Raw genomic sequence first — 25,685 nt, forward strand, 5'->3', positions numbered from 1 at the left:
AGATAAAATAATAATTTTTTACATATGAATAAATAAATAATGCAAATTGCAGGGAAAAAAATAAATCCATTTATTTCAACTTAAAAAAATTCAAATAATAAATGCATTACTTAAAATGATAAATTTTATGTTATTTATGTAGTGTGGAATAAGTTTTATATTAAATTATTAGGATAGTATCTAACATTAATTTTAGAATGATTGTTTATTTTTAAGTATTTTATCAATGAAAATTAAGTATTTTCTTTTCATTAAATGATTTAATAATGTCTTAAAAATTTAAGGATTTTATTTACTATTGCATGAAATTTAAGAATTTTATTAAATAATGCTAAAATAGGTATGAAATTTTAGTAATATATATGCAAAACCTCAAGGGAGTTGAGTGAACTTTCTCATTCAAATAGATAAGGTAATTAATGGGCAACTTCTTTATTTTTTGTATTATAACCTATGGCATCAGCATGACATTAGTATGGCATCCACAAATTCTGTTAAATAGCATAACAAAGGGTAAAAGTGGAAGAATCTAAATAATAGTTTCCAAAGTAAGGGACGTTAGTGTAATTATTGAAACCATATGGGAAATCCCTATAATTGTCAAAAATCTGAGGGAAGGTAAGTGTAATTTATCCTACTATATATATATTAAAATTTTAAATCTTTTAACATTAAATATTTTTGATTCGCATTTCTGACTAGTGTCATAGTTACAACCCATATATATGTGAGAGGGTAATTGGTGCCGTACAAGTGGACTGAGCTAAGTTTGTGTGGATCTTGGCTTTGGGCCGTGCAGATGAGCCGAGCTGAGTTTACAAGGGCCTTATGTTTGCGCCGTGCAAATGGGCAGAACTAAGTTTACATGGACCTTGGGTTTAGGTTGAGTTAAATTGACTTTGTCTTGCTCTCCATATCATTCTAAGTTGAAATGGCTTTGGGACTGAGCTATCTTTAGAAGATCGGACAACGGTTAGCTGGTTATGACAAGACAGAGTTGGCCATGTGATTGAAGCGAACAATCGAATTGAGTCTTGCGTCAAAGGTTAGCATGGCATAACATGTTGCTCAGAAGTCTTAAAGGCAAGTAAGGTTCATTCAGTACGGTTGTTCGGTTCTTGACGAGTCGAAATGGCGCTCTTAGCCTGATTGTCGAGCTAAGAGTTATGTTATTTTACTTGGTTTGTAGTAATCATGGGTGTTAAAGGATACACATTATTCTTGAGGAAACAGATTCCTAATAGGACTCTATGAGGAGGAATTATACCTTGCAGAAGCTATAAGCTCATAATTAACCTAATCTATGTATTGCAATCTTTATTCACAAACTCATAGAGCTTTTCTATACTTTGATTCCTTGAACTGACTTAGGTATTAGAGGGGTTTTCCGGTAAACACCTGCCGGGTAGCACACCAGTGTTTATGTTTTAGGTCATACGACATCGTTTGGCGGAGTGCAAGCTTGATTACTAGGATTATACAAATGACAATTATTTCATACTTGTATAATTGGAGCCGTCTGAAGGAAATACACAAAACAAACCTTTTGATCAAGCTCTTCTAAAAGATTTTAATGGCGAACTATGAAAATCCTCCACTCTCCATTGACAATGGCCAGACTCCTGAGGCCAACAAGAGGCATGAATATTTTCCACCTGTTGATCCAATGCAAGATCTGGGTGCTTAGCTCAGAATGGGGCCTTACAGAAATGCGCATAACAAGTGCCTTCATTCTTGTAACAACTTGTTAGTTTTTCTTCTTCATTGCTCAAGTGACAGATTGTTCACTTGAGTGATCTTGTGGGTTATCCAGTGCTTTTTCAAGTCTGAACTTCTGGTAGTTCACGTTTTGTGCTCGAGCGATGGGTTCATCGCTCAAGCGGTCTTGTGTCTTTGACGCTCGAGTGCAAGTTTCATTGCTCGAGAGGTCTGTTCAGGATCAACACTTTAAAAGTCACTTTTTTGATCAAGTCTAGATCATTTCCCCCCATCTCTTCTCTCTCTTTCCTCTATGTCGAAAATTCTAAGCCATTAAGCTTGGATTTTATTTCCTTTCACTTAAGATCTCACTCTAGTTCCATAGACCAAAATGTAGAGGGTCGTGGGAGCTTCGATTTAATCTGAGCGGATCGGGTTTTCGCCGCCAGTGGATTTTTGACTTTTCTCCTCTTCACTTCAAGAGGTAGGTATTCTTGAGCTTCTTTTCAATACCTCGCTATAAATAGATCTGCGGTACTTTTTATTGCATCAAAAGTATAGTTGTTATATTTGATTTTATATAAAAGAATGAGCGTTGGTTTGGGATTTAGATTTGGGGTTATGGATTTATATATGTGTTTAGGTATGGGATGTAGGAACATGTTTCGGGTGTGGGGTTGGAAGACTTAGTGTTTGATTTGTGGATTTTAGAATGTTAAAGAGAATGTTTAGTGTGGAGTTGGAAATTGAGTTATGTTAGGTTGCTCATGAGTTGGGGGTTTTGGTTAATGACATTGAACATTGGATAGTGAGAATTGGTTTACAAAACAAACTGTGGTTGATTATCTCTTTTATTAAAGAAAATGAGAATTTGGAAGCGATTGGTACGTTGAGGGTTTACGTTTTGGTCTTTATGTTTTTGCTTATGTAATTAGTGTCTTAGAGTTTTGTCATTGGCTATCGGTGGAGGATGGTATTGATTGTTATTTGATAGATACTATGGATACTATTGTAGGGCAGGCTATGTGATGCAAAGTGATGTGTTGTGTTATGGTTTACTTGTAGATAGTGTGAATAGACAATTCACTTTTTGTGTCGTTGGGTACAAGATTTGGGTGAATACTTACCATTAGCTAATTATGTTTTGTGATGATTAATACCTCGTATTATAATTTCGAAATGTTTTGGAAATAAATGAAAACCCCGTTGTTGAACGGTGGTGTGCAAACCACTTTTTGCAAGAATGGGTTAATACATTTAATTGTTAGTGATCGTTATTGTATTGATTGGATTAAGTGTATTTATTACACTCGTATATCTATTTGTGCATCTAGCATGTTGTGTTATTGGATTTGGGGTTCATTTCCCACCGGGTGAGGCTAGTAAAGCGTGATGCCTTAACACAGGTTCCTCTCTTTCTGGTTTGCGCCCAGTAAAGTGTGAAAGGAGGTCTATTTCTCTACAGGTAGGGCTAGTAAGGCATGTCGCTTTGTGATGGGTTTCTCTCCCTTCCAGTTTGTGCCCGGTAAAGTGTGACCTTGGGGTTGTTCCCCTCTGAGTGAGGCGGATAAAGCGTTATGTGTTGTTGGGTTATACCTTTTGTCCTCCTTGTTGTATGTCAGTGGAACAAGATTTGAAATACGTATTGCTTTCGGTTATTATTGTCCAAATGTATATGTTCTTGGTTTTATTTTGCGAGTGTTCTATGCCCTTGGGCCTATGGCCAGAGAAGGTAGTAGATGTATTGATGTGTAAATACATATAACGTATTGGCATGTGGGCCGGGTTATGACTTATAGGTGTGAACGTGTTTTCAGAGCTAATCTTTGGATGGAATTCTTTTTGTCAACATAGAACGTTCAAGAGAAAGGTAAGTGGTTTTGAAATGTTTGAAATGAAAACGGATGTTAGAAAGAAAGAGATGATTTTATTCTGTGCTATATTAAGAAAGCATTTTGGGAAATAAGAAAACGTATTTATAAGAGTATATTTTAGATATCAACTGTCACATCACTTATACGGTATGTAGTGGTGCATGCATGATCATATCTAGCTATATGTTGTGATTGGTTAACATCTTTGGGATCTCTACTAAGCTTTGTGCTCATCCCACGTGTTGACAATTTTTCAGGTACATGGTTGGGGATTGTTCAAGACTTGAAGTCTTTTATTATGTTTGGCCATAGAGCCTTTTATTTGTTGGCTGAGTGCCACATCTTGTATAAAGGTAAATCTCTTTTATTTATCATTATTCATTGTAAGCCTAGGGGCATTGAACAAGATTTCACTTATATATAGCATCATCACATCGTAAGAGAATATTATTATTTACTTATTGTTGTGTTGGCATGAGGTTGATATTATTGAATTGAATATATATATATATATATATATATATATATATATATATATATATAACAGATTTTGTAATGGATTTGGGTAATAAAAGTTAAGGCGCTACAACATGGCATCAGAGCTAATCAGGTTTGAATACCTTGGGTTCATGGGAAGTGATTTTTACAACAATGGGTTTGTTGTACTTGGTGAGGATGTTTGCATATAGTTAGGATAATGATAGGACTTTATGTGTGGCATTTATATGAGCATGGGAATAAGTTTCATGAATAGTGCTGGTAGCCAACGAACTTGCAATGAAGCCTTATTGGAAACATGCTTGATCAACATAGTTTCTGATGAGAATTCCTTGAGAGTTCTGGGACAAGTAGCAATCTTTATGGACTTGATTCGATTATGTGATTAAATGTCTAACTGTTTATGTGAATAGGATTGTGTGGTTTTGTATTAAGTGTGTCTTGAGGCTTAGTTGTGTGGGGTGTGTACCTCGAGGAAGGCTATTTTGTTGTATGCTAAGTTTGGTGCTATTTTTGGTTTATAGGATGTCTTCACGAAGGAGTAGAGGTCATGTTAAGAGTGGAAGTGTTGGTAGGGGCACAGCAGTTCTGTTAGCACCTGCCCTTGTTGTGTTGGTTATGGACATGGAAGTTGCACATGAGATCGTGAGAAGGGTGAGGGATGCTCTAGCTCGCAATGAGGGGGACCATAGGCATATCCTTAAGTTGACCAAAGAGTTTCTTCACTCTAATCCACCCATGTTTTCGGAAGAGCCTAAGCCGTTGGAGGTTGATGACTAGCATATTACCAAGACTCTTGATATGCTCAGAGTCAAGGACGAGGAGTTGCAGGTTGTTTTGGCTAGTTTCCAACTGAAGGGAGACGCTGGTTATTAGTGGAAGTCTGCAAGAGTTTCTGTGGGTACCACTTGGGTTGCCGTCATTAAGGCCTTTTTGGCTAAGAATTTTCCTCCTTCCGCTCGAGAAAGATTGAGGAAAAAGCTTGTTAAGTTGCACCAAAACGGTACTCTTTTGGCATAGTTTGAGGCGAGGTTCACTAGTTTGTCAAGGTTCTTTCCAGAGTTAGTCACAACAGAGGAGCATCATTGTTTTGAGTTTGAGGGGAGGCTATGTGATGATATTCAGGGACAGGTTGTTGGAGCTATGTATAGAGATTATCACACACTTGCGAAGGCAACGGCTAATGTGGTAGCCATATTTTTGGATGTTAGTTAGGATGAGGAGGAAAAGGCCATTTCGACAATTTCGACTATTCGAGGAGGTAGTAGGCCTAGTAACAATTGGAGGCAAGCAAGATCTTAGGCACAGGTGCAATTGATGCCTCAATCCACTTTTGTTTCTTCGGACTCATTGTTTGGAGGGTCCAGTTAGACTTAAGTTTCTTCAAGTCAATCTCAGAATAGGGGACCACCTATTTGTTCTAGGTGTGGCTGGACAGGCCACATTCGACATCGTCGCCCTCTACAAAAGCAGGGCCAGTCTCAGTAGTCCATGTGGAGACAGTGGTAAGGTAATGTATTGATGAAGTTCAGTTGTTTTGGTATCATAATGTTATGTGTGTATATGTTGTTATGAACCTAAATTATATAGATATGTAATAAAATTGGAACTTGCTAGTATTGGGAAATGTTATGGGGATTGATAATCCTAATTCTATTGTGTATCTGTCACTGTTTTCTTTAATGGGGGTACATGTTGGCTTCTGAGCCCAAATTTGATTTGGAGTATTTGTTGAGAAGTAGGAGATAATGTATCGACGTGGCTAGTCTTGAGAAATGGTGAGGTTTGTGTAGTAGATTGTGAAAATGTTTTGAAGAAATGTGAGATTTGTGTCCCTCAATGATTGGGGGAGAAAGGGTTAGTTTTGAGTTGTGATTTGTTGAGAGTTGGTAGTTTTGTGTGGGTATAAATGAGGTTGTAGTATTCAAGTGTTAAGGGGCTAGTTGTTAGTATTTCCAGTAACGGGTGTAGCGTTGGTGATGATTGTTTTAGGTGTCCAAGGTATGTGAGTGGTCATTGACCTTATTGGTCTAGTGATTGTGAAAAAATGGGTGAGGTTGTCATATAGGCATATAAGTGGTAACTGGTTATTGGAGTCTATAGTGGAACAATTTAGGTTAAAGAATTCAGTGCGATTCAAGGGAGGTATGAGATTGTGCGTGGAACTCCATTCCGGAATAAAAGGCACAGGGTAACATGTCAATGTTTGATGCTGAGTATTGAGTTAGTTGGTTTGGTTGGTTGGTTTATTAATATTGGAGTTTTGGTTGACAAATAGTCACCATGGGAAGTGTATAATAGTTGTAAGGTTGAGAAGTGCTTGGAGTAATTTTGCGAGCATAGTATCTTGCGTAGTCAATGTGATGTGCATGAACTTATAGTAACCGGGTTAGGGTTACAGGCTGGAGTAGGGTTTTGTTGGGATTTTGCGCTAGGGTGTGATGGGTGATTGTGACAAGTTGGGGGCTCCTCAGAGATTAAAAAAAAAGAAAAAAATCTTTGTGTTTATTGTAATATTAACACAGTTGATATCACTATTAATTGTAATTATGAGAATGTGGTGTATGTGTTTGCGTGGTGTCTCTTTATAAGTGATGAGAGTGTTGGGTGTTGAGTTGAGATTCGCCGGGTGAAATGTTAAGAATAAGCTGGAGAATGAATTTTATCTTGTGTTGTGGCCTTGGATGGCATGGTTAAATGGAAATGTTGTAGATTTAATCTAGATAGTGTTAAACTTAATGAAAGTTGAATGCTAATGGGTTATGGGATGGTGATTGGTAATGTGTTCTAAGTAACACCTTCATTTTTGGAAAATGTTGTGAAATCTTTAAGTTTTACAAGAAAGTAAAGGAATGTGTTTCGTTGTGGGAGAACTTTTATGTACAAACAAGGACTAGGATTTTTTTTTCTTTTTCTTTTGAAACAAATATTAATTGTTGTACCATGCATGGTTGTGCTATTTGGTGACTTGACTTGAATAGTTAGTTATGGGATTGTGTTCAGTTTTGATGGGAGTTTGGCGTTATTGGGGTTGTTGTGTCGAGGTGTTTTTTTTGAACCGTATTGTGTGTTAGGTTCTCTTCTTTGCGAGAGTGGACTAAGAGTTCGGTTGTGAAGGTTGTTTTCTTTTTATCCGTGTTCGAATGTTAAGCACTTGGTGATGTTCGTGGCTATTGTTGTTCTTGTCTCATAGGCCCAATGAGTAGTGTGGGTTAAGGAGGCATCCGTGACCTTTTTCCTTGAGTTTTGTTGTTCGGGTGTCTTTGGGGCCCCGAAATATTAGACTGGGATCCGGGAATTCATTCCAAGTATGGATCTAGTCTTGAGTTGGAGGTTGTTGTTTCGATTGTGAATGTGTTGCCTTTCATTTTGGCCTTATCTTTAATTTCAGGAATAAAATTTCCTAAGGCAAGTGTAGACACCTAATTTTTGACTGCCTGAAGACTTGGGCACCACTGATTGATCATTCGATGGTGAAAGCTGTGTTGTGCAAAGGTTCGATTTCTTCAGCAAAGAGAGCTTCAAATCCTAACCTTATACCTCATTTTGGACCAAAACTATTTTGACCAAAATGATTTTTAGACCTTAAAACCTTCTCTTTCAAAATATTTTTGAAAAACGTTTCTACGATGTTCTGAGGCTCGCATTTTGTTAAATGTTGCGCTTTTCAATAAATCGAGCAAGGACAAAGTGAAAATGAATGGAAGAGAGTTGAACTCTTTGAAAAAATTGGAGTTGAAGAAAATTGGAGGAGAGGGAAGAAAACTAGCTAAGGAGAAGTTAGGCATGAATCCAGTTAGGACCAAAACTAAGCAGTCTTCACTAAAATAAGCATATCTTTTTGCACACTTGGAATTTTGAGGTGAGGCTACCACCATTGGAAAGAATACTTCCGGTGATTCAATTTAAACTCAATAATTACTTGCAAAGGAGTTCGGAGGAAGGCGATATGCCCATTTGAAGTTGGACCTAGAGAGCAGATTTTTCTGACCGGCCACTGGTGGAGTTTGCTGGCCATGAATGGGCTTTGTCGGCCAAATGTCAGCCATGAATGGCTTTTGATAGCCATGTTTCGTCCAAGAGTGAGTTTTGTCGACCACCAATGGCGGCCGGTCAGCCATTAGTGCAAAAAGGTCAAATTTTGCAGATATTTTCCTCCAACGGTCTCCCAAAAGCTCCAGCTGTCTGTTTTGTTAATATTTTCGACCAAGGCTCATATATTTTTATATATAGATGACCTATCTCTCATATTGCAAGGTTGGAAAAATTTTGGCAGTCTCTCTCTCTATAATTCCCTCTCTCTAGATTTCCCTCTCTCTAGACTTCTCTCTCTCTTGAGCTTTTGTGCTTAGAAGCTTGTATACTTCAAACTTTAACCTATCAACCCTGAACCAAAGTGGTTTATCTTTGGGCTAAGTTTGCTTGAAGCTCTCCTAGAACTCCTTAAGTGGGTTTTGGCTTGAATTGTGGCCTTGAATCACTCTTCCCTTCAAGAGGTATAACCTTTACGCTTTAAGCTTGTTTTTCATATTTGTTTTGCCATCTTTTTGTACTGTTTTGGGGCTGGTTTTGAACTGAAGAAACCTCTGTTTTTATGACCTAAAAGTGGTGGTTGGAGCCTATTTTAAGTTAGGGGCTGGTTCACCCTTCTTGATTTTTTGTTTGAAAAGCTTTTGTGTCTTTATTCATCACTTTCAAACCAACTTTTCTTGGGCCTTTTAACCACTGAATTTCAGAGGTCTTTCAGTGACAAAAAAATTATTTTGAAGTCCAAAATTGGAGGGGTTAGCCTCTCCTTTTTGTGTCTTGCTTGCATGCCTAGTTAGCTTCACTTGTTAGCATGTTCTTCTAGCTTAACCTAGATCAAGTCCAGCATATTTTAGCCTTTGAAGTAACCTATTTTAGCTCTGTTTTGGGCTGGTTAGTTTGTTTGAGTCTTGTTTTGCATAGTTGTAGTGCAACCCCATGTATTAGCTTAATGTTTTGGCTTTTCGTGTCTTGAGTCTAGCATGGTTTCCAACTGATTTTGGACTGAAGCTTGAGTCCTAAGGCCATTAAAGGTTGAGGGGTTGATAGCCCTTTTTTGTACCTTATTTTGGAGGCCTTTGCCCTTATGTTTCCCACCCTTGCATCATCTTTTTTAGAGCTTTTAAAGACTATTTTTTAGAGCTATTTCAGTGGCTTGTTTTGAAGTCCAAATTTTGAGGGGTTAGCCTCCCCTCCTTGTATCTTGCTGACTAATCTAGCATGCTCCTTATTTTAGCCTATTAATCTATCATTTTCTAACTTAATTCCTACACGTTTTAGGACCTATTTTGGACTAATTTAGGACTTTTCTGAGGTGTTGGCTACATTTGAGCTTTATCTTGCATGCCTCTAGTGTAATAGTCCTCACAAGTTTGGTGTTCTAGGCCTTAGACACGTTCTTGTTTGAGTTGATAGCATTTGTTTATGCCTTTATCACTCATTTTTAGCGTGTAATCATTTCTTCTCTCTTGGTTTTACTTTTGCTTTGAAAGTGGTTCAAACCACTTCTTTGTTTAAAGCATGAAATTAAGGATTTTGTGCTTAATGGTTTAATCCCTTTAGGGGTTCATTACCAACGGCATGAGGTCTCTTTCATACCTAAAACAACTTGTGGTTTGAGCCTTCTTTCCATTAGAGGACAATTCACCATTTGGACTACTTGATTAAAGGATGATTTGGTAATTAAAATGAATAAATAAAATTGGCATGTAAAAGTGTGCAAGATAAGCATTCTTTGTGTTGCATTGCATGTGTTCAAATCGGACGTTAATTTGAACACAAGGAAAATGGAACATTTCATACTTAAAGTGATAAAATGTGACATTTTCCTAGGTCACCATTGCCCTTGATCATGCATGATAGGGTAGTGGTCGTTTTGGTCTTGTTTGTGCATTTATTAAACTTGTACAAACTTGGTCCCTTAGCCATCATGCATGGAAATTGCTTGATTGATAGTTTGAGGGACAAGAGTTCCTCTCCTTTAAGCTTGTGTGATGGTAAGGAGGGTAAACAGTACAAACAACCCATGAGAATACACTGTTTTGCTCTCTGTTGCAGCAACGAAGTTCAGTTCATCAGTGGCCGACCGGCCCCTTGTCCCTCTTGTCGGCCATCAATGATTTTTGCACATTGTGTTCCTGAGGTGGAGCAGAGGTGTTCTTGAAGTTGGCAAAATTTTCAGTATTCAAATGTGTAAACAGAGGCTTGCAGCAGCAAAACGGTGGCTTTTCGGGTGAAGAAACCGAGCATGCATGCATCCGTCGCTTCCCGGGATTAGCTAATTAGTTTAATTAGCATTAGATCAAATACATGTTGTACTTAATTAGTTGTAGCTAATTAAGTGTTGTGAATAATTAGTTTTACAAGTTATTCAATTTCGTTTTGTAATTAGTTAACTAGAATAGTTAATTAGTTTCAAGTGTTGTAATAATTAGTTAGCTTAATTAGCATAGCTAGTTGGTTAGCTTATTCATTCGGACCCTCCTTTATGAGGGCGTAATGTTGTAATAAATGTGTATGCGTGTGTGTATGTCTTCCAACCTCACATCTTTCTCCCTTTTATTTAATCGTTTTTGATGATTAGATTAGGGACATTTTCAATTAGCATACCTTATGCTTGCATGTTTGCATCTATTCATTTGTCTTGCATGCATCGAGGCTCGGAGCATCATTCAAACTACATTGCCATTTCAATACTTCTTTGAATACGTGTTTAATCGCATGTTGTTCAAATCGATTCATATGCCATATAATAGCCGAGCCTATTAATTGCATATTGCATGTTTTACATTAGACACTTAACATAGTTAGGATCATGCATCATTCTAACTAGTTTTTGTTTTGGCTTGGAGTACTCGGTAAGTTTTTACGCTTTAGCATACTCGCATAAATGTGAATGCTACCATGTCTAGCATGCTTGCCATGAGGCTATGTGTTTAAATGCTAAACTGCATGAATACCTGTGGATGAAGGCTGGTTGTTTGAATTGGAATGCTTCAACAAATGTGCGTTATAAGCCCACCTTGTTGAGTGGTAAATCATGTTTTAAGCCCACTATGTTTGGTGGCAAATCCGCAACTTTAAGTCCACTTGAGGTGGCAAATTCAAACCGTTTTCACAAACAAACATGAGTTGAATTGTTCCAAATTGAGCAAACTAGTCTATACTTGATTGTGCACATCACATAGTAAAGCTAGTTTAATAACCTGAATAAGAACACATAACGTTTATAAAAACTCATATCATGATTAGTAGAGGCTGATCTTTGATCAGGAAAGCGGGGGTGCTCAATTCATGACCTTCCCCCCCTTGTACCCAAGTTTCTGAGCCTAGGCAACTTTGGTGATGACGGACACGTAGCCTTCGGCACGAATCAGGGTTTCATAAATTTCTCCAAAACAAAAAATATTTAGGTGGCGACTCTATATCTGGTAAAGCAGTCCAATTTTGGCATTATTTGATTTAAAATCGATTTTCCAAAAAGATTTGCCAGATTTGGACTCTTTGGTATTTATCAGTTTCACATTGCACTCGTGAGATTAGATTCAGAACCATGGGAGTCTGAACAGTGAGGCCCTTCTTTTCAAACCCTTTCTAAAAGGGGGCGCAGAAAAATGAGAGTCCACAGTTTCTAGCGACTCTGCTAGGGATTTGGAGAACTTGACTCGAACTCATGATATGTTGTTTTATTTACACTTATATGTTTCTTGGCATTTGCATTTTCATCGGTGCGCCTAAGTCATAGTGTTTGTCATTTGCTATTCCTGAGCATTTTGCCAGAGGCTTGCTTGGAAAAGCTTCCAAAATGCTGACCAGTTGCGGGCTCTACCATGATGAGAACACAACCCTTTGATCTGGACTACCGCAGTACCATTTGATCCTCCTTTCACTTCCCGGTGTTAGGTGTGAGAGCTATATTAGGTAGTCTTGCTGAGGTATCCTTTTTTGACTAATCGGCCAAGTTGCACATCGAAAGCCATAGAGATTGTTCCAAACTAGGACAGGATGCTTACCCGAATACAGGATTGTGTGAAACCACTTGTTATGCATAGTGAAAACCCTAGCTCCTGATGAAACTAGGATAGGGTAACCCTACCCCATCATAGGAGTGTTTTGGCTCTTATTTAACTGGTATGTGCTTTACAGTGAAACTGTACAGGGATTTGCATATTAGTTGCCAAGTGGGTATCTGTTTTGGGACAAAATTCAGTAGAGAGCACCGTCATTCAGCTGTGATCATATCCGTTGTAGTGAAATTAGGTTGAGATGTTGCATGTTTTCTTTTTTGCAAGGTAGTCCTGGAACTATAGATTCAGAATGCTCCGATATCCCCCGGGTACATTGGACTTGTGTTGATAGATTTTGTCAGGTCGGAGATTCAGTTCAAAAGAGCAACTAGTGTTCCTTTCATCGGTGGCAAGGCAAAGAAGGGCCAAACAGGGCTCACTGGTTCCACTGATTCGATAGCCACCAGTTAGATCGCCTTTGTTCAACTCAGCAGACCCGCGATAGCACAAAGTCCGAAAGAAGTTATGGCCATGATAGCGGCATTAAACCAGGGAATCGCCATGCAGGATGAGACCAATGTTGAAATGCAACACCCATCTGGGGCATCTGCCATACATCCAGTCTCAGGATCCCAGCCAAACTTGGACCCACTTCCGCCAGCTAAAGATTTGCATGGTCCGAATCTTCGAGAAAGGTTGGCTCAAGCTCGAGTTTTCAGACCCCAGGTGCAGCGTAATGAGAGACTTTATCCCCTTAATACTAATGATCTCGATCCGACCTCGATGAAAATTATGAACCTTGAAAAGTAATTCAAGAAGGCACAAGGCCTTAACTCCATTCTCAACGTTGAGGATGGGTACACCGAGGCTGCCGTAAGGCTCCCAGACAGATTCAAAATGCCACACATTGACCGTTTCGACGGGTCTTGAGATCCTATGGTATATATTTGGCTTTTCTTGGATGTCCTAAAATCGATGGGTCTGACTAAGCCACATAAACTCTTTCTATATGGAAGAACCCTGTCGGGCATAGCAGCCACTTGGTACACCAAATTGGAGGATAAAGTGAAGCAGAACTGGGAAAAGTTGGCTAAGGCCTTTGTCAATCAGTACTCTTACAATACCCAACTCGAAATAACCACTCAAGACCTTAAAGTAACCCACCAGAACCCTACAGAGTCTTTTGTGGAATTTTTTGCAAGGTAGAGAGCAAAGGCAGCACATATGACAAATCGCCCTTCTGAGAGGGACCAAGTGCGGATGGTGGTGAAAAACCTTGAGCTTGATATGTTATAAAAGTTAATAGTAGCTCCACTGTTCACTTTCAAAAGTTTGCATGAATTGGGGGGTCAGATTGAGAGTGCGTTCAACAGAGGGATTATTCCCAAAACAAGTGAGCTGATAAGGAGGGTGATTTCTAGGAGTACCAATTCTGGTGGTAGCACTATTCCCAAACCCACTGAAATTAATACAGTCGCCACAGCCGACCCTTTTTCCAAATCAAGCCTACAAATAGCCAGCCCAGCCCGAGTTGAAGGAAGAACTTTTGCCCCCCTCTATACGAGCTTAACCAGCTCATTAAAAGTCCTAATAGAAAAAGATATCTTAAATCCTTTGATCCCTAACCACTTCCTGACCCACTCCCTGCTAGACATAACCTCACTAAGTACTGTGTGTACCATCAGCAGCGTGGTCATGGCACCAATCATTGCTACCGCCTTCGTCATGAGGTTCAAAATCTCATCGACAACCAAACGATAGCTCCACCTCAAGACCCCAATGACCAAGTACCTCATCTACACCTTAACATCATCCATACACTACTTCCTACCTACAACCCCATCGTATACATCACCCAGCTCATTTACCCAAGCCTGAGGTGTTCATTCCAGAAAGCACGGACTTGTGCATGATGGATGCACTCGAACCCCAATCATCTCAAACCCATGAACTTTCTACTTCTAAGCTGATGAGCATGATTGAAGATCTTCAGAGAACAGTGGCAAATTTAGCCTTTGGGGTTTTGACTCCATCATCGACCACATTACATGCCCAAAGGCTCCCCAATCTTGGGGCGAGCTGTAATTGAAAATGGCTAACCTAAAGCTATCTCAGGCCTGGGCAATAACAGGTCAACAACAACTAGGCTCCGCTTTGATATAACGACCCAATCCCTTGGCAAAGTGGAGGCAAATGGTAAGAACAAGGTAGGGGCATGCATTTGTCCCTATGAACATCTTCAGTGGGCTGTTGAGGCTTTGAAGGTTGAAGGGCTGAACAAACAGCAAGTGCTTGCAGTTGTTGTAAAAATTGTGGATGACACTTTTGTCGCTCAAGTTGGGGGCATTTTGAATCAAGGGGCAAGCTGGGAAAAGGGATGTCGTACCAGAAACGCCCCTTTTAGCTCCAATCCTACACTCGGAAGAGATCATCAAACCCAGTCAGCTTCTGCCACCCCTTTTGCAGATCAGGCCCAAGGCCAAAGGGTCTTCACCCCGCTTTACATGTCCTTATCCAAAGCCATGGGCGTGTTGATCAAAAAGGGCCATCTCAAACCCCTAGAGCCTCAGCCTCTCCCAGATCCCTTTCCAGCTAAGCATAATGCTGCCAAGTACTGTGCGTTCCATCAACAAACCGGTCATGACACTAACAGTTGTTTTCATCTTCCCCATGAAAACAAGATTTGATTGACAGCAAGGTCATCGTCGCACCAGGTCTTGCAAAGTCTATCGGTACTAGATCGATGAACTTGGGAGATAATGTGACTATGTGATCAGGGATGAACCACTTGTTCATGACGCTCATTTTTACTCCAGATATAGCAGATGGCATGCACTATTTTGAGCAATGTGTGAATGCTGTTTATTTTACTTTCTCACTTAGGTATTAAGTCAGTTCTATTCTGTTGTATTGATTATGTCTCGTTGTATCGAGTCAGTCCTATTATGTTAGAGTCAGGTGATTTTGGGGGTGTTACCTCAAACATCACTGTCTTGTTTTGTGTTTGTCTTTTACACTTTTTTTTTGCGTCTGTTTCTATCATTGCGCCAGTTGTGCCAGAAGATCTGAAGGAAACGGCAGTGCTTTTCACTTACTTTTTCTGTGCCTTTAAGTCATTGCATTAACCTAAGTTTTTCAAAACTTTTCTAACACTGTGGTGAAAACAAAGAGGGAGGAATTCCTTAGGATTTGCAAAAATTTGATCAACTGAGAGGAAGAGAGGCATGCTAAGCCCTTAATGAATGAGATCATGTTTGTTAATGTGAGTACTGAGAAAGATCCTGACTTGATCCAGATTGGTTCTACATTGTCTTCAGGAGAGCGCGAGCGACTAGTCACTTTCTTAAAAGATTTCAAAAATTGTTTTGCATGGTCCTACGAAGACATGCTTGGAATTGATCTTAAGATTGTATAACATAGGATCACTCCCGATCTCGAGACTCGACCCCCTTGCTTTCAAACTTTGAGCTTTGATTCAGAATGTTCAACGATCAACCAAAACATAAGGCTTGTATGGTCGGATTGGAAGCAACCCTTAAACTAGGGGCAATAAGATCAGATGTGATCAAAGGAAGCTTGTAAAGCTAGATGAGAAGAAGCTCTTGAGCTAGGGGCAAAAATGTCAGATATGCTCAAAGATTCAAAAGTGGGTCATTTCTCAAACTAATGAAGACCGGCAAGAAAGCCAAAGTCCAGCAGCTAGAAGAAGAAAATTTATTGTTGAAGGACAATCGAGTTCCTATCCACAACACTAGGGGCAATTTAGACTCAGTTCGATGGATTCCTACATCATCAGTGAACAACAACCATTCTCCTGGATTCAAAAGGCTTCGAGATCTCAAAACCAATCAACATGGACAAGTTAAACTTTCTATCCTTGAGAGGCTTGCTGGGCCGAAAACCCGGAAGGGCGACCCACGCAAAAGTTAGAGCAAGAAAAAAAAATAACAAAGATGAAAAAAAGAAGAGAAAAAAAAAAGAAATGGAATGAAAAGAAAAGAAAAATAGAGCTCGCAAGGTTGAAAACCCGGAAGGGCGGCCTTGGCAAAAGTTAGAGTACAAAAGGAGAGTGTCAACACCCGAGTGAACCTCAACCTGGAACTACGTACGACCTGATTGCCATCTTTGGGATACGTAGGCAACTTCATCCTGAAGTTCGGCCCCAACCATTTTCAACCTGCTGGTCTCATCCATGTTGATTGTCTAATCCTTGTTCAACTCGGCTATCCTATCCATGTCCAATTGGCTCATCTTCATTAAAATTCGGTTGTCCTATTCCGTTACAAGATTCAGCTGCAAGACAAATCAAATTCAGATATGAGATTGTACATCTCGTGAGTAGATTCTACATTGGCTAAGCAATGACCATTTGCAAAAATAGTTTTGAAGATTTTTAGTGAGGTTGACTAGTTTTCTGGAAAATTATTCCATTTTTCGAAAACTAGACCATTTCTTAGACCCAAAAAAGGAAAACTATCAGTGCTCACAACCTGACTTGCATGATTTCAAATCAGAAAGTCGAACAAGCACGCTAATCTAACTCTCATGTTGGTCAAAATTGTTTTAGCAGAAAGCCAAAAACAAAGCAAAAAATGATCAAATTGATGAACTAGGGGCACAGTTGAGTCAAGTTTTCTGTCTGTTCCTCATTATCAATGTATTGTCCAGAAAAAGCACCGCTAAAGTTAGCAGTAGGGAGCCAAGCGCTTTCTCATCCTCCAAACAGTGAGGCATCAAGCCAAGTGCAAAGCACGAACTGGAATGGAGCAGGATATTCCACTCCGTCATCTGGATAGGCTTAATCACACCCAAATTGGCATCTGACCCGAAATAGGGACGTAGAAAACCTAATGTGTGAGACCAATTAATTGTATGCCTGGCCAGTGAGACATGCTGTAACTCATCTCGATCAAGCTAAGCCAAGGGCATCGTCAACCAATGTCAATTGCAGATCTGCTGCACATCCAGTCGCATTACAACCCCTCTGTCGAAAAGCGCACTAGTTGTGAGCGGAATAATGAGAATCTAGTAGAATACTAGGGGAAAGAGCCCAGAACTTCCTACTTATCCATTAACCACCCAGGGAAGGGATGAAAAAAATAAGAGAGATTGAAGAATAGAGAGATGTGTGCTGAGAGAAAAAGTGAGGAAAGGGCCTTTTAAGAAAAATAGAGATTGAGTGCTAGAGTGATGTGAGAATCACAAATAAGAAAGGGTGGGAAACAATATCTAGAGAAACAAGCTCCTTGTGAATCTAGAGGTCTCCCACTGATGGATAGCAGAATGTCTGAGTGTTGTGTTTGTTGTTTGTCTTGATTTGTGTTTTGACTCGTTGTGAGTGTCAACAGTTATGTTGTTTTTACCTTGTCTTTCCCTTTGTTGAGTCGTTTTGACTGTGGTCGATCGTAGGCTCAATACTCGGTTAGGAACTCATTTCTCAATTTCAATTTCAAAAATAAATCGTTTTGTACTCAGAGTGTCGTGCCATTCTCAACATGATTTGCAAAAATAGGATTCTTTATTTCATAAACTACAAGGTTCAACCCCGATCAAGAGGGCAACCGAACCAGGACCTATCTGAAGCTACATAGGTTCCAGACTGCAAAACAAAAAGAAAAGAGGGAAAATTGGAGCATCTGAGTGTGTTTCAACTTCAGCAAATTCCGAGACTACATTCCAGGTGCACCTTCTCAGGCCTCACCTTTCTCTGGAATACGAGTGTACCTCAATCCTAAGTTCAAGCCTGTTTCAAGTCAAAATGGCGATCAAAGCAGCATTCGTGTTTTTTTTTTTTTCATATGCAAATGTTACCTCTCACCAATATGAACAGGATGTATCCTTTCTTGAGTTGAGCATGTTGCAAAGTCCTTTGAGAGATAAATCGGAGGCACCAAAGTACATATTTGCTTCCCTTCTATTGCATAGAATGTACACTTTCATATACACTTATGTTGCAAGCGTGCCTCGCATCCTTTATGGTTCATGCATAGAATGGGCTTTCAATCATACATAGAATATGCTCTTGATTCATGCATAGAACATGCTTTCAATGAACATCATGCATCGGTTGTTTATCTTGCATAGAACGTGCATCGTCAATGTATTGCTTTGTAAACCAATTATTTTATGCATCCACCGCACAATAATCTCGCTTCTGTGCATCTATAGCACAATAATCTCACTTCATGTATCTATCACACAATAATCTCACTTCATGCATCGATCGCACAATCAATCATTCGGTGCATCATTGTACAAATCACTGCGTGCATACCGCACAATTTCAAATCACTGATGCTTTCTTGCGCATCGCACTATCTTGTGTATTTCATTACATGCTCTCATCTTGGATAGAAAATGCTCATAGCTTTTGCATGGAACATGCTCTCATATTGCATAGAAAATGCTCATACCTTTTGTATGGAACATGCTCTCATCTTGCATAGAAAATGCTCGTATCTTTTGTATGGAACATGCTCTCATCTTGCATACAAAATGCTCGTATCTTTTGCATGGAACATGCTCTCATCTTGCATAGAAAATGCTCGTATCTTTTGCATAGAACATGCCTCGCACTATTTTGTGCATCTTACTTGCACTATTTTGTGCATTTCATCGCACTATTTTATGTACTTTACATTCGCGCTATCTTGCGCACCCTTCGTATTCGCGCTATCTTATGCATCCTTTGTTTGAGCTATCTTGTGCATCCCTTTGATCGCACTATCTAGCGCATCACACTTACTAGTGCATTTCAATTTGTTCGCGCTTTCTTGCACATCACACTATTTTGTGCATTTAACCCATATCGCATTGTCTTGTGCATACCTGCATCGCACTGTCTTGTGCATTCGCACTATTTTGTGCATTCATTCACCCTCACTCACACTGTCATGTGCACCTTGTATTTTTGTATCACTGCACTATCTTGTGCACCCATATAGCATTATTTTGTGCATTTAACTTGCATCGCACTGTCTTGTGCACCTTATTCGCACAGTCTTGTGCACTCCTCAGTCTAGGAGAACTTAAATCATGCATTTTGATTCACACTCTCTTGTGCATCGCACTCTCCTGTACACTCTCGGTCTAGGAGACCTTAAATCCTGCATCTTGATTCGCACTCTCTTGTGCACTTCTTTGGTCTAGGGGACCTTAAATCCTCTAAAGGTGCAATTCTTTTGGTGCTTGTCATGCCTAAATGACTTTTGGTGGCCTGGTATAGCCACCTGCCTGTGTTTGCGATGAGTTCCTAGGAGATTAGTTGAGACGGTGGAAACTAGAGTTCGAATGGCCAATGCCTCAGAATTTTCGAGACTAAAATCTGGTTTAAATACCCAAGGGTGTATCATTGGCTTGAAATCTGTATGGCTGCCCCATTGGTTGAGGTAGCTTGTATGCACCTCAATTCTAGATACTGAACCAACCTAGTCTGCCACCCTGTTGGAGAATAGGGAATGTTGCGAACATGGCCAGGAAGAAAAGTAGTACCTGTGGTTTGGAAATGCAACCAAGAAGAAGCGGAAGATCCCTAACAACATAAGGTGAGTCATCACCAATGGCCTTTGTAAGGTACTTTCACTTCCTAGCTGCTACATCATATTTAGTATCTATTGCATCACGTTACGTCTGTTGCATTGGATATAGAATGTATTGTATGCATCTACTGCACTATCTATTGCATCATACCATTTTATTGCCTGCATCCTTTCCATGTTAAGCTTAGTTTGGTATGTGCCCATACTTTTCACGTTAAAACATAGCTCTACATGTGTACGCGCATATTCCACTAAGAGAATTGTGGTCTGAGGGTTTCGGCACCTTTTCTGTGTTAGACGCGGTCTGTTTTGTGTCCATACATTTTTCTAGGTAAAATGTAGTTTGGCTTGCATCCCTTTTTCACTACATTGTACTTTATTTTGTTGGATTCAGCAATTAGGATCACCATCTTTTCTCAGCAAATCATTCCTTACTCATATCATCCCACTAAATTACTTGTATTCTTTCCACGGAACACATAGTTATGCATGTGCACGAGCCTATTCTGCAGGAATTGTGGCTTGAGGGTTCCGCCACCTTTTCTGTGTTAAACGTAGTTTGATGTTGCATCTCCATCCCTTTATGGTATTTGTGTGGTTTTGCACTGCTTGTGGTTTGATGATTTAATTACATTGCATATCATTTGCATTGTTTCGTTGCATTGTATATCATTTGCATTGTTTTATTATATTGTGTATCATTTACATCATACCCTTGAACTATGCTGGTTTGATTCCTTGCAAAGGGATACGTAGGCAACCCTTGGGTTAAACCAACTACATCTGCATTTTGTTTATTTGCCCAAGTCTTACAGCCTTGACAAAATAGGTCGTCTTCGAGCTTTGACATTCACTCACGTCATTTCATGACTTTGAGCTCTATCAAAGAGGGGCAACTGTAGACACCCCATTTTTGACTGCCTGAAGACTTGGGCAGCACTGATTGATCATTCGATGGTGAAAGTTGTGTTGTGCAAAGGTTTGATTTCTTTAGCAAAGAGAGCTTCAAATCCCAACCTTCCAAAACTATTTTGACCAAAATGATTTTCAGACCTTAAAACCCTCACTTTCAAAATATTTTTGAAAAAAGTTTCTACAATGTTTCGAGGCTCGCATTTCGTTAAATGTTGCGCTTTTTAGTAAACCGAGTAAGGACAAAGTGGAAATGAATGGAAGAGAGATGAGCTCTTTGAAAAATTCTTTAAAACATCATGTTTAGAGGTTTGGAGTTGATTAAAATTGGAGGAGAGGGAAGAAAACTAGCTAAGGAGAAGTTAGGCATGAATCCGGTTAAGACTGAAACTGAGTAGTCTTCACTAAAATAAGTATATCTTTTTGCACACTTGGAATTTTGAGGTGAGGCTTCTACCATTGGAAATAATACTTCTGCGGCTTCAATTTAGACTCAAGAATGACCTGCAATGGAGTTCAGAGGAAGGAGATATGCCCATTTGAAGTTGGACCTGGAGAACAGATTTTTCTGGCCGGCCACTAGTGGAGTTTGCTGGCCATTAATGGTATTTGTCGGCAATGTGTCGGCCATGAATGGCTTTTGACGGCCATGTGTCATCCAAGAGTGAGTTTTTTCAACCATCAGTGGTGGGTGGTCGGCCACCAGTGATGGGCGGTCGGCCATTGGTGCAAAAACGTCCGATTTTGCAAATATTTTCCTCCTGCTATCTCCCAAACGCTTCAGCTGTCTATTTTGTTGATATTTCGACCAAGGCTCATATATTTTTATATATAGATGACCTATCTCTCATATTGCAAGGTTGGAAAAATTTTGGGAGTCTCTCTCTCTCTCTCTCTCTCTTCAATTCTCTCTCTCTAGACTTCTCTCTCTCTCTTGAGCTTTTGTGCTTAGAAGCTTGCATACTTCAGAATTTAACCTATCAACCCTTAACAAAAGTGGTTCATCTTTGGGCTGAGGTTGCTTGAAGCTCTCTTGAAACTTCTTTAGTGGGTTTTGGCTTGAATTGTGGCCTAGAATCACTCTTCCCTTCAAGAGGTATAACCTTTACCCTCTAAACTTGTTTTTCATATTTGTTTTGCCATCTTTTTGTACTATTTTAGGGCTGGTTTTGAATTGAAAAAACCTCTATTTTTATGACCTAAAAGTGGTTTTTGGAGCTTATTTCAAGTTAGGGGGTGGTTCACCTTTCTTATTTCTTTGTTTGTAAAGCTTTTGTGTCTTTACTCATCATTTTCAAATCAACTTTTTTTTAGCCTTTTAACCACTAAATTTGAGAGGTTTTTCAGTGGCAAAAAACTTATTTTGAAGTCCAAAATTTGAGGGGTTAGCCTCTCCTCCTTGTGTCTTGTTTGCATACCTAGTTAGCTTCACATGTTAGCATATTTTTCTAGCTTAACTTAGCTCAAGTCCAGGATGTTTTAGCCTCTAAAATAACCTATTTCAGCTTTGTTTTGGGCTGGTTAGTTTGTTTGAGTCTTGTTTTGCATAGTTATAGTGCAACCCCGTGCATTAGCTTAATGTTTTGGCTTTTCGTGTCTTGAGTCCAGCATGATTTCCAACTAATTTTGGGCTATAAAAAATCTATGTTTTTGGGTTGAAGCTTGGGTCCTAAGGCCATTGAATGTTGAAGGGTTGATAGCCCTTCTTTGTACCTTGTTATGGAGGCATTCACCCTTGTGTTTCCCACCCTTGCATCATCTTTTTCAGAGCTTTTAAACACTATTTTTCAGAGCTATTTCAATGGCTAAAAACATATTTTGAAGTCCAAATTTGGAGGGGTTAGCCTCCCCTCCTTGTATCTTGCTTACCGGTCTAGCATGCTCCTTATTTTAGCCTATTAATCTAGCCTTTTCTAGCTTAATTCCAGCATGTTTTAGGACATGTTTTGGACTAATTTAGGACTGTTTTGAGTTGTTGGCTACATTTGAGCTTTATTTTGCATGCCTCTAGTGTAATAGTCCTCACAAGTTTGGTGTTCTAGGCCTTAGACACCTTCTTATTTGAGTTGATAGCATTTGTTTATGCCTTTATCACTCATTTTTAGCATTTAATCATTTCTGCAACCTTCCTCCTTTCTTGGTTTTACTTTTGCTTTGAAAGTGGTTTAAACCATTTCCTTGTTTAAAGCATGAAATTGAGGTTTTTGTGCTTAATGGTTTAATCCCTTTGGGGGTTCATTACTAATGGCATGAGGTCTCTTTCATGCCTAAAACAACTTGTGGTTTGAGCCTTCTTTCCATTAGAGGACAATTCACCATTTGGACTAATTAATTACAGGATGATTTGGTAATTAAAATGAGTAAATAAAATTGGCAAGTAAAAGTGTGCAAGATAAGCATTTTTTGTGTTGTATTGCATGTGTTCAAATCGGACGTTAATTTGACCACAAGGAAAATGAAACATTTCATACTCAAAGTGATGAAATGTGTCATTTTCCTAGGTCACCATTGCCCTTGATCATGCTGAGAGGGTGGTGGTCATTTTGGTCTTGTTTGTGCATTTATTGAACTTGTACAAACTTGGTCCCTTAGCCATCATGGATGGAAATTGCTTGATTGATGGTTTGAGGGACATGAGTTGCTCTCCTTTGAGCTTGTGTAATGATAAGGAGGGTAAATAGTACAAACAACCTGTGAGAATACACTTTTTGCTCTGTTTTGCTCTTTGTTGCAGCAAGGAAGTTCAGTTCATCAGTGGCCGACCGGCCCTTTGTCCCTCTTGTCGGCCATCAATGATTTTTGCACATTGTGTTCCTGAGGTGGAGCAGAGGTGTTCTTGAAGTTGGCAAAATTTTCAGTATTCAAATGTGTAAACAGAGGCTTGCAGCAGCAAAATAGTGGCTTTTCGGGTGAAGAAACCGAGCATGCATGCATCCGTCGCTTCCCGGGATTAGCTAATTAGTTTAATTAGCATTAGATCAAATACATGTTGTACTTAATTAGTTGTAGCTAATTAAGTGTTGTGAATAATTAGTTTTACAAGTTATTCAATTTTGTTTTGTAATTAGTTAACTAGAATAGTTAATTAGTTTCAAGTGTTGTAATAATTAGTTAGCTTAATTAGCGTAGCTAGCTGGTTAGCTTATTCATTCGGACCCTCCTTCGTGATGGCATAATGTTGTAATAAGTGTGCATGCGTGTGTGTATGTCTTCCAACCTCACGTCTTTCTCCCTTTTATTTAATCGCTTTTGATGGTTAGATTTTCAATTACCATACCTTATAGTTGCATGTTTGCATCCATTCATTTGTCTTGCATGCATCGAGGCTCGACGCATCATTCAAACTGCATTGCCATTTCAATACTTCTTTGAATACGTGTTTAATCGTATGTTGTTCAAATCAATTCATATGCCATGTAATAGCCGAGCCTATTAATTGCATATTGCATGTGTTGTATTAGACACTTAACATAGTTAGCATCATGCATCATTCTAACTAGTTTTTGTTTTGAGTACTCGGTAAGTTTTTACGCTTTAGGATACTCGCATAAATGTGAATGCTGCTATGTCCAGCATGCTTTCCATGAGGCTATGTGTTTAAATGCTAAACTGCATGAATGCCTGTAGATTAAGGCTTGTTGTTTGAATTGGAATGATTCAACAAATGTGCGTTTTAAGCCCACTTTGTTGAGTGGCAAATCATGTTTTAAGTCCACTATGTTTGGTGGAAAATTCGCAACTTTAAGCCCAGTTGAGGTGGCAAATTCAAACTATTTTAGCAAACAAACATGAGTCGAATTGTTCCAAATTAAGCAAACTAGTCTATACTTGATTGTGCGCATCACATAGTAAAGCTAGTTTAATAACCGGAATAAGAACACATAATGTTTATAAAAACTCATATCATGATTAGTAGAGGTCGATCTTTGATCGGGTGAGCGGGGGTGCTCAATTCATGACCTTCCCCCTCTCGTACCCAAGTTCCCGAGCCGAGGGAACTTTGGTGATGATGGACACGTGGCCTTCGACACGAGTTAGGGATTCCTAAATTTTTCCAAAATAAAAAATATTTAGATGGTGACTCTGTATCTGGCAAAGCAGTCCAATTTTGACATTATTTGATTTAAAATTAATTTTTCAAAAAGATTTACTAAATTTGGACTCTTTGGTGTTTATCAGTTTTACATTGTACTTGTGAGATTATATTCAGAACCACAGGAGTCCGAACTGTGAGGCCCTTCTTTTCAACCCCTTTCCGATAGGAGGCGCGGAAAAAGGCGAGTCCACAACGAGGAGATTATAACAACCTATATGTTTTTTTTCATCAGCGCTTGAGCGACGGATTTTTCGCTCAAGCAGTCTTGCGATTCATCAAGTACTTTTGCAGAGTTCACGTTCTGCGCTCGAGCGAAGGTTTCATTGCTTAAACAGTCTTGTGTCTTTGACGGTTGAGCACAAGTTTCATCGTTCAAGCAGTCTATTCGGGATTAGCACTTTAAAAGTCATTTTTTGGATCAAATCTAGATCATTTTCACCCCTCTCTTTTCTCTCTTTCCTCCATGTCTAAAAATCCTAAGCCTTTAAGCTTGGATTCCATCTCTTTCCACTCAAAATCTTACCCTAGTTCCATAGACCAAAATGTAGAGGGTCGTAAGAGCTTTGATTTAATCTAAGCGGATTGAGTTTTCATCACTAGTAGATTTTTGGCTTTTCTTCTCTTCACTTCAAGAGGTAGGAATTCTTGAGCTTCTTTTCAATACCTCGCTATAGATAGATCTGTGGTACTTTTTATTACATCAAAAGTATAGTTATTATATTTGATTTTATATAAAAGCATGAGGGTTGGTTTGGGATTTTGATTTGGGGTTTTGGATTTATATTTATGTTTAGGTATGGGATATAGGAACATGTTTCGGGTGTGGGATTGGAGAGAATGTTTAGTGTTTAGTAGGAAATTGGGTTATGTTGGGTTGCTCATGAGTTGGGGGTTTTGGTTAATGACATTGGACGGTGGATGTTGGAATAGTGAGAATTGGTTTTCAAAACAAAGTGTGGTTGATTATCTCTTTCATTAAAAAAAAAAAAAAAAAGAGAATTTGGAAGGGATTGGTACGTTAGTGGTGTACGTTAGT

The sequence above is a fragment of the Camellia sinensis genome, chromosome 8 (genome assembly GCF_055761805.1).
Source record: "Camellia sinensis isolate YWXY chromosome 8, ASM5576180v1, whole genome shotgun sequence".
NCBI classification, from domain to species: Eukaryota; Viridiplantae; Streptophyta; class Magnoliopsida; order Ericales; family Theaceae; genus Camellia; species Camellia sinensis.